This window comes from Cervus elaphus, chromosome 14 (assembly GCF_910594005.1).
Source record: "Cervus elaphus chromosome 14, mCerEla1.1, whole genome shotgun sequence".
Taxonomy (NCBI): domain Eukaryota; kingdom Metazoa; phylum Chordata; class Mammalia; order Artiodactyla; family Cervidae; genus Cervus; species Cervus elaphus.
The window spans coordinates 5,477,075-5,485,666 of NC_057828.1; the positions used below are offsets into that span (position 1 = coordinate 5,477,075).

The 8,592-nt window shown below is 41.3% G+C and overlaps 1 non-coding gene across 1 annotated transcript; it reads right to left on the bottom strand.

Moving 5' to 3' along the window:
* Positions 1-471: 471 nt before the first annotated feature.
* On the bottom strand, positions 472-544 carry TRNAG-CCC. Its single transcript has one exon. It is a non-coding gene; the product is annotated as a tRNA-Gly (tRNA).
* Positions 545-8,592: the final 8,048 nt, after the last annotated feature.

Sequence of the window (8,592 nt, forward strand, 5' to 3'; positions counted from 1 at the left end):
CAACGAGGGGCCACCGGCCTGGGAAGTCTGCCCGCTGCAGCGAGAGCAGCCCCACCCGGCGCAGATAGAGAAAGCCCAGGAACAGCAGCCAAGACCCAGAGCAGCCAAAAATAAACAAATAAGATGGAAGAAGAAAAATTTGGTTGAGGATGTGGATACTGTACAATTTAAAGACCTGAGACACAGCTTTAAGCTACAAGATCTCTAAATCTTTTCCTAGAGATCAAGAGAAGCTCATGCATAGCTTGTGGGAACCCCTCCTAAACTAGACCCTGCTTGCTTCAGCTTCTTCCACCTGCTCCTCATGTGCCTGCAGTGCTGTTTGCATGTGTATAAAGTGTCTGTAGATCACCTTTCCCCTCTGATCACCTCTTTTTAAAAATATTATTATTTATTTATTTGACTGTGCCCGGTGTTAGTTGTGTCTTTGTTTATGGCGCATGGGATCTTTAGTTGTGATGTGAGATCTAGTTCCCTGAGCAGGAATTGAACCTGGGTCCCCTGCATTGGGAGCACAGAGTCCTGGCCACTGGACCACCAGGGAAGTCCCTGATCGCCTTAATTCTGTCTTTCATCCAAGCCTACCTTCAGTCCCACCCGTCTTTCAACTCTGTTCACAATGAGCTTTCTCTTGCTCTGAACTTCTTAGCATTTTATTTTGTTATTTAATCACTAAGTCATGTCAGACTCTTTTGTCACCCCATGCACTGTAGCCCACCAGGTTCGTCTGTCCATGGGATTTCCCAGGCAAGAATATTGGAGTGGGTTACCATTTTCTTCTCCAGGGGATCTTTCTGATCCAGGGATCAAACCTGCATCTCCTGCATTGTCAGGCACATTCTTTACCATTGAGCCACCAGGGAAACCCCTCCTTAGCATTTACTTACCAAATCTTGGCTTCCCAGCTGGCAATAGTGGTAAAGAACCTGCCTGCCAATGTAGAAGACATAAGAGACATGGGACTGATCCCTGGGTCGGGAAGATCCCTGGAGAAGGAAATGGCAACCCCACTCCAGCATCCTTGCCTGGAGAATCCCACAGACAGAGGAGCCTGGTAGGCTACAGTCCATGGGGTTGCACAGAGTTGGACATGACTGAAACAACTTAGCACGCATCCCAGATCTTTCTTTTAGATTGTTGCTTTTAGTTAATGATAATGGTGATGATGATATGAGTGGCAATAGTGACAAGTGGCAGTGGCAGTATTTAAGATTAGTTGAGAATGAGAAAATCTTGAGGAGAGGTGACTCATTTCTAAGAAGATACAGTGCTAACTGAAAAAGCTAAAGAATGAGGTAATTTGGAAAAATCACTATTCTATTGTTGCTTTGAAATTCAGCTTTTTAAAAAATTTGTAAAATTATCTTATAAAAGCACAACATATAAAGAAACTGAGTCCCAGTATGTTAAGTGACTTTGCCCAAGAGCACTAAACAAAAGATCAATTTGATTCCGTGATGTACTAGGCCCTACACTATGTCTATCAGATAAGGCCCTTAGGAGTTTATGTTGTAAGAAATAGAAGCCAGCTTTAGCTGGTCTAAGCAGAAGTGGAATTTATTTGGTCAACACATCTACTTAATATATGTTTCTTGAGTGCTCACTATGTGCTAAGAACTTTTTTAGGCTCAGGGGATATAGTGAAAAACAAAGGTCCTAAAAAAAAAAAACAAAAAAACGAAGGTCCTATTCTCAAGGAATTTACAGTGTAGTAGGGAAGATAAACAATAAACAAGTGCATAAATATATTGTATTTCAGGTACTAAAGAAATAAAATAAAGAGGAATGATTCAGATTCAGAAAAGAAAATGATTTAGAAAAGAAAAATAGAGGACTCCAGCAGAGGAAAGGATCTGGCAGAGAAAAAGATCGCTATCTTAAATAAGGTGGTCAAGGTGGCCTGTCTTGTAAAATAACATTTAAGTAGAGACCTAACTGAGTGTGGAAGCAAGTCACAGTGGCATCTTGGAGAAAAGTGCTCCATGCAGAAGGAACAGCAAGGCTAAAGGCTTAGTATAAGGAATATGCTCGGCATTTTGATATACAGCAGGGAGGCTTGTGTGGTCAAAGCAGAGCAAATGAGGAAGAGAAGGGAAATAAGATTAGAAAGGTAGCAAGCTACAGGCCAATCATCTAGGACTCAATATGTATTTTGAAATTTATTTTGAGTAAAATCAGAAATATGGGTTGGTTTTAATCAGAGGAGTAGCAGGATCTGACTTAAGATTTATTTTTAAAATATATCTCTTTATTTATTTGGCTGTGCTGGGTCTTAGTTGGCAGCACACAAGATCTTCAATCTTTGTTGAGACACGTGGGATCTAGTTCCCCGCCCACTCCAGCCCCCTGCATTGGGAACTGCAAGTCTTAGCCACTGGCCAACCAGGGAAGTCCCCTGACTTAGGATTTTAAAAGATCCCTGACTATTGTGTGAAGACAGGGCTGTACGGGAACAAGGATGAAAGCAGGAAGGCCAGTCAGGAGGCTGTCGTCCACCGAGGAATGATGATGGTGGCTTGGGCTGGGGTGCCCGTGGAGGGGACGGGCCGCCTTCAGTTTCCTGGTGAGTCAGATACAGGGTCACAGAGAAGACTCAAACACAGCTCCAAACTGTGAGCCTGGAAATCCAAACCCTGAGAAGAAGAGTTGCATAGTTCACAGAATTTCTGGGAGACTCAAGCTCTGAAATGGGCATATGATGAAAAGGGAGGGCGGGAGTCACAACTGCTGTCAAAATCATACCATGGAGCTAATCTGAGGAAGCCTTTCTTGCTGCAAGCACTGGACATTGCATGCCATCCTGACATGGAAACTAGATACTCTAGCTGTTGCTAGAACAAATTCTGTTTCCCTGCTTCTTTCTCTGCATTATTGTTTCCTGAGTCAAAACCCCAAGCTTAGATGGTAGGCAGCCACAAACACAAGGAACATCTGAGCGGTTATGTCTGAGCAGTCGCTGAGGAAGGAAGCTACTGTAACTCATTTAAGAGCTAGGTGTTTTAAAGGAATTTTAAAAAAGCAATCTGAGAGAATTTCATTCATAACTAAGAGCACTTCAAACCCTTCAACAGGAAGAGGAACGGTTGCGTTATCACTTGATGGCACGGAGTATCAGTAACAGACTTCCTTCTGCCTTGCCCACTTGCTTCACCACAGCCCTGTGAGCCTGGGATTCTTGCAGAAGCGAGGTTTGCTTTCAAGGCACCCAGGGCCCTATCTATGTATTATTTATCCTTCTTAATCATTGCAGCATCAGGGGAAAATGAAGCCTAACAACACAGTGATGATTGCTGAGGGAATCAGATGTACTTGAAAGCAAAGGGCTGTACCAAAGTCAGGCATTACTGAGCAGTAGTTTTTAAGAAGTTTTTTTTTTTAATTTATTTTTAATTGAAGGATAATTGATTTAGAGTATTGTGTTGGTTTCTGCCATACAACAACATGAATCAGCCATGAGTACACGTGTCCCCTTCCTCCTGAACTTCTACCCATCCCCACCCCATCCCACCTTCTAGGTTGTCACAGAGCACCCAGCTGAGCTCCCTGTGTTAGACAGCGGCTTCCCACTGGCTATCTATTTTACACGAGGTAGTGTATATACGTCAATGTTACTTGCTTTAAGAACCTCCACAAAATCTCACAAACTCTTCCATGGAATTGTTGAAGAAGGCCTTGAACAACAAAGTTTGAAAACCACTGGATAATTCAAAGAACACCAGATGCAATATCGAAAGACCAGAGTTGTCACTGTGCTGTTGGGGTTAATTTATTACATCTCCATAAACTTTAATCTCTGTAAACCTTAGTTTCTTCTTCTGTAATATTGAAAATTAAAAAAATCACCATTTCACAATGCTATCATAATTAAATTCGATTAAATAAGAGAATACAAGTAAAACCTATCTGAAGGATGAATGAAGTTTCCTATGAAGTTACAATAACTTACTTTCCACAGGCACAAGCAACCTGAAATTTTAAACCTAAAGCACTTAGGTCCTATACCAGTGTTGCCTGGGACACTTCTGTTGTCCTGGAAGATATGGAGGCCCCAAGGCTCATGGTACCTTGCCTCAAGAATGTTACAACAGCATCGATGACAGCACCCAACTTGCAACTTTCCTGGCCCCATCATTTTAAACAGGTCATAGATTGTCTGTGCTCTGGCCTGCCTCAATGCCTTGATGTGTTAGGTTGGTGTGAACTGCTTGCTCCCAAGTGGAGGTGTTAACTTATGTGTACCATTGTCATGAGGAGCCCCACCTAGCTCTACTCAGAGATGGCTTGCTTGTTCTTCCTGCATCTGGCAGATCCAGGTGCTGCTTTTCAATTCCCCCTTTGGGTCCTAAAGCCTCCCTCTCAGAGATATTCCCCAGCACACTTGGTGAAAGCTGATTAGCTAGAAAATTCCCACCAGTCTTCTCTGGCAGCATAGGAGCCATTCTGTGGTTTGTGATTGAGTCACTTGGGAAGACCTCCTCTGGGTGTGGTCACCTTCATTTAGGACTCACAAGCTTAAGGCCCACAAATCGCTCTGTGGGTTCTTCCAAACTTCTCTTCTGTGAGTTAGGCGAGGACATTTCCCCAGGTTTCCATGGTACTTCCTGCCTTTGGGAAATGCTCTCTCAGGTCTGACCACAACAAGAAGGATGAAACTTACAGGGCATCTGAGCCCTGTTGGAAGACTTGGAGCAAAGTAAAAGTTAATGGAGGCAGGCCTTGAACATTGCCTGCTCAAAATGAGAAAAAGAGAGGAGAGTGTTGTCTGTGTGTATGAGGCAGCAAATAAGGTTACAGTGTCTATATTTTGGCATTGACTGTGAAAAATATTTTACAATTAAAATATATAATATATGTGAAATGACTTATTTATGAATTATTTGTTTGGGACTCTTATAGTTCTGAACATGTGAAACAGGGAAAAGAGATGAAAGCAAGCCTTTTGACTTACTGCATTTTAAAAATGAATACCCAGAAAATCTTTTGGAAGAGAACAGGTGGCTTTCAGTCTCTAAGTTTCATGGTGACTCATGGAATCCTCTTCTCTTATATACAGGAAGGGATTTGCTAGAGGGAAAGCTGTGAATATTTTTCACTAGACTTTGTTTTCCCATCTATGTTGCATGCTTATTACTTTAAAAATCATGTGTAGCTAGGTTCTGCTATATAAGGTCAGAGACAGTGCCTATATTCTAAGGCATTAAGTACATCTGTAAAATAGTTGTACTTATGAAGTTCCAACCTGCAATAACAGAGAACCCAAACCAAAATAATAGTGAAGTAAGAGTAAGATCACTTTATGGCAAATAGATGGGGAAACAGTGGAAACAGTGACAGACTTTATTTTTTTGGGTTCCAAAATCACTGCAGATGGTGATTGAAGCCATGAAATTAAAAGATGCTTGCTCCTTGGAAGAAAAGCTATGACCAACTTAGACAGCATATTAAAAAGCAGAGACATTACATTGCCAACAAAGGTCCATCTAGTCAAAGCTATGGTTTTTCCAGTGGTCATGTATGGATTGAGAGTTGGACTATAAAGAAAGCTGAGCACCGAAGAATTGATGCTTTTGAACTGTGGTGTTGGAGAAGACTCTTGAGAGTCCCTTGGACTGTGAGGAGATCCAACCAGTCCATCCTAAAGGAGATCAGTCCTGGGTGTTCATTGGAAGGACTGATGCTGAAGCTGAAACTCCAATACTTTGGCCACCTGATGCGAAGAACTGACTCATTTGAAAAGACCCTAATGCTGGGAAAGATTGAAGGTGGGAGAAAAGGGGATGACAGAGGATGAGATGGTTGGATGGCATCACCAACTCGTTGGACATGAGTTTGGGTGGACTCCGGGAGCTGGTAATGGACAGGGAGGCCTGGCGTGCTGCAGTCCATGGAGTCGTAAGAAACTGGACACGACTGAGCGACTGAACTGAACTGAACTGAGGAGTAAGATGTTTTCATGAAAAAGATTTTATAGTTGAAAATGAAGAAAAACTTGACAAAAAAATGTTAAGAGTTCAGTGTCCAGGGGAAGTGTCAGCTAAGAGGTGTCCTAGTGTTAGTCGCTCAGTCATGTCCAAGTCTTTGGTACCCCACGAACTGTAGCCCACCAGGCTCCTCTGTCCATGGCGTCCTCCAGGCAAGAGTACTGGAGGGGGTAGCCATTTCCTGTCCTAAAGGAGAGGGAATTACAGGATCTATTCGAATAAAATTAATTCTTTATACTGTCTAGCCTCTAGCTTGGGAAAGAGACCATTTTGATAGGGAGGCGTCAAGAGCTTTTAGGGCCCTGGTGGGGTGAGTAAAGACGGTTAATTAAACAGTTCTCTTTCACTTTGACAAATCACAGCAGCACCGGATTTGTGGGGTACTAGTGGGCTCACAAGATGCTGACTTTCTGGAGGTGGTTTATGCTATATGCCTCAGACCTGGGATTAGGTCACTTTGAAGGTTAATTGTCACATCACCAATCTGCAGCTGGAAGGGCCCTTGCAGACCTGGGAAACAAGATACCATCAAGGCTGGTTTGTGCAGAACACTGAGCCTTGCCTTCAAGCAGGAGAAAGGAAGGCGAGCAGGGGCTGCACAGGAAGGATGCCAGCCGGGCGGGGGGGGCTTGCGTTCTCACACCCGTCAGAACCTGCATCTCTGTGCGGAGCAGAGACCACAAGCGTATACCCATCACTCAAACTGAAGATCATGCTGGACCTCAGTTATCCCGAGCAAGGGCATCACAAGGTGGCCGACTCTAAACTTTGCCCTTAACAAAGAGAAGAGCGCTTGGGATTGGAGCCAGCTCTGGAGCTGATACATAGGAACTCTTTCTGGACACTTCCCTTTGACTTTATATTCCTTTGAACAATCCATTTGATTTATGACTCATGTAAAAATAAGACTAAACAAGAGTTACTTACCAGACACCAGCAATATGTACAATATTATTCTAGACTGTGTAAGGACTTAAAAAAAATTATGAAATCTGCATTTTTATACATATTCATACTTTCCAAAGTGTTTTCAGATCCTTGTAAGATTTTATCCTTATAACTTCTGCTTATCCTGTCCAAGGAGTGTTCTCATACTAACTTTACCTTGTTATATTTATTTCAATATTTATATGTATTAATTTTTGAAGTTGCATGCATTTGTACTTGTCTCTCTATCTTTGATATATGTTTAGGTGTGTACATCTTATGTTATACTGATTCTTAGAGCAGGTACCTTTATTAACCAGTTGCCCTAAAAGTTTCCTGAGGATTGGAACTCTGTTTTAGCCAATAGATTGAGAAGCACTATAGCTCCCTGGTGGCTCAGCAGTAAGGAATCCTCCTGCAGTGCAGCAGACGCAGGAGACGCAGTTTCCATCCCTAGGTCGAGAAGATCCCCTGGAGGAGGGCATGGTAACACACTCCAGTATTCTTCCTGGGAAAATTCCATGGACAGAGGAGCCTGGCAGGCTAGTCAGTGGGGTGGCAAAGAGTCAGACACTACTGAAGTGTCTGAGCATGCACACATAGAGGCAGAACTTAAGAAAAACTATTCACTTTAAAAACTTTACATATAATAAAATTCACTATTTTTGTGAGTACAGTTCTATGAGATTTGACAAATGTATGCAGTTATGTTAATACCACCACGATCAAGACATAGAACAGTTTCTTCCCCCTCACAAATCTCTTCATGTCACTCTTTTGTAGTCAGTCTCTCCCACCCCACCTCCACCCTCAACCACTGATCTGTCTTCTGTCCCTATAATTTTGTTTATTTCAGATGTCATATAACTGGAATCACACATATGTAGCCTTTTGATTCTTTCAGTTATCATGATGCCTTTGAGATCCATCCATGCTATTGCATGTGTCAGGAATCTGTTCCTTTTTTTGCTAAGTAGTGTTTCATTTCATGTATATGTCATAGTTTGATTATCCTTTCAACAATTAAAGGACATTTGGGTTGTTTCCAGTTTTTCGTGACACCGAATAAAGCCATCATGAACATTTATGTACAAGTTTTGTATGCACATAAATTTTCGATTCTCTTGGTTAAATACATAGGCATGGGATTGATGAGTCATGTAGGAACTGTATGTTTAATTTGAAAAGTAACTATGAACCTAAAGTTGTTCTAAAAAATATAAAGCCTTTAATAAGAAAAAAAGATAAAGAAGGTGTCAAATTTTCCCATAGTAGCTGTTTCATTTTCTATTCCCACCAGCATGTGTGAGAGTTCTACTTGCTATGTATCTTTGTCAGCACTTGTAACTGTCTGACTTTTAATTTTATCCATTCTGATAGATGTGTAGTAGTTTCTTATTGTGGTTTTAATTTGCTCCTGATAACTAGTGTTGATCATCATCTTTTCTTGTGTTTATTTGCCCTCTACATATCTTCTCTGGTGAAGTATCTCTTCAAATGTTTCGTGCATTTTCTTAATCAGCTTGTTTTATTATTGAGCTTTGAAAGTTGTTTATATATTATATTATATATTATGGATACAAGTCCATTGTCAGATGTGTGTTTTTTTAATAAAATTAAAAATTATAAAATTATTTTATAAAATTATAAAATTAAAACATAAAAACAATTAAAAAATTAAATG